Source organism: Carcharodon carcharias, chromosome 18, assembly GCF_017639515.1.
Source record: "Carcharodon carcharias isolate sCarCar2 chromosome 18, sCarCar2.pri, whole genome shotgun sequence".
Classification (NCBI taxonomy): Eukaryota; Metazoa; Chordata; class Chondrichthyes; order Lamniformes; family Lamnidae; genus Carcharodon; species Carcharodon carcharias.
The window spans coordinates 84,186,146-84,187,931 of NC_054484.1; the positions used below are offsets into that span (position 1 = coordinate 84,186,146).

Here is a 1,786-nt window from a genome sequence, read left to right on the forward strand (position 1 = left end):
TCAATGGATTTCTATTTGAGTTTCTTTCCCCATAGCAACCTGATCACATGGGTATGTCTGCAAGTGCAGGTGTTTATTCAGAATTCTCTGTTTTTCTTTGAGTTAAAGATATGTTTCAAAACATAACTATCTTCAATGTTAGGGCTAAGCCACTGCTGATTGATATGTATTAATGGCTTGGAGGCACTGGGCACAATTTTGAAGTTCACAAATGATATGGAATTCAGAAGTGTAGTAAACAATTACAAAGATAACAGTTGGCTTCAAAAGGATACAGACAGGCTGGTGTATTGGGTGAACACAATGCAGATGAAATTCAATGCAAAAAAGAGGTTCAACTGGACCACTTGTCAATGTACAAGAGACAACCACATCCTGTTACATCATTGTTGGGAGCTTTGGAATTGATAGAATTTGGTTGTGAATGAAAAGAAAGTACTGGGCCACAAAATACCTTCAGATTTGACAGGGATTCTCGACAGGAACTGAACTTCTGTCCCATCATGACTCTAGAGACAGACAGATAATCCAATAGCTGCAATATTAACTTCTATATAGCCCCAGTGGCCTAATGGATAAGGCACTGGCCTCCTAAGCCAGGGATTGTGGGTTCAAGTCCCATCTGGGTTGAGGTTGATTTTTGCCCAGAAACAAACATCAATGAAACTTTCATGAACACTGGCAGATTGATTTCCTTTCAACTTCTCATCCAAGCTGTTCCTGTGCAGCACTCTTCTCTGTCACTTGTTTCTCATTGGTACAATCCAGTACAATGTTCCTACTAAACTGTGAGCCACCCAACATTCAGGGAGTAATGTCACCTGCACTTACCAGGCAAATACTGTCCCTTTCATTCCTGTCTTCAGCTCACCCAACACCCCAGGCACAGTTGTTAATTTGAAATGTCGACACCCAATTACAATACACGTACCATTCATGTTACCAGATTCAGGGATGAAATACACACACACGCCTCCTCCAAGCTGGAAGATACAAGGTTCAAATGCTACCTGGCCCTTCTCCATATATCCTTTTGAGATCCTGACTCTCTGATTGGAGGATCTCCTAAGATCATAAGAAATAGGAACAGGAGTAGGCCATTCCGACCATCACACCTTTTCCACCATTCAGTAAGATCATGGCTGATCTGACTGTGGCCTTAACTCCACTTTCATGCCTGTCCCCCCACCATAACCCTTGTCTCCCTTGTAGATCAAGAATCTGTCTAACTCAGCCTTGAATATATTCAATGACCCAACATCCACTGCTCTATGGGGAGGAGAATTCCAAAGATTAATGACCCTCTGAGAGAGGAAATTCCTCCTCATCTCCGTCTTCAATGGGACACCCCTTATTTTGAATGTGTGCCCACTAGTTCTAGATTCCCCCATGAGGGGAAACATCATCTCTGCATCTACCCTTTCAAGCTCCCTTAGAATCTTCCATGTTTCAATAAGATCATCTCTCATTCTTCTAAATTGCAAGTAAAATTGGCGTAATCTGCTCAACCTTTACTCATAAGACAATCCCGCCAACCCAGGAATCATCCTGGTGAATCTGCTCTGAGCTGTTCCCAATGCAAGTATATCCCTCCTTAAGTTATTTTTTGTTCTCTCATGCAATGTGGGCTTCACTGTCAAGGCCAGAATTTGTTGCCCATCCCTCATTGCCTTTGAACTAAGTGGCTTGCTGGGTTATTTACAGAGGGCAGTTAATAGTCAACCACATTGTCATGGGTCTGGAATATCATGTAGGCCAGAACAGCTAAGGATGGTAGATTTCCTTT

The 1,786-nt window shown here is 42.4% G+C and overlaps 1 non-coding gene across 1 annotated transcript; it reads left to right on the top strand.

The window, feature by feature from the left end:
* The first annotated feature begins 556 nt into the window (after window positions 1–556).
* Window positions 557–630, top strand: trnar-ccu. The gene has a single exon. It is a non-coding gene; the product is annotated as a tRNA-Arg (tRNA).
* The last annotated feature ends 1,156 nt before the right edge of the window (window positions 631–1,786 follow it).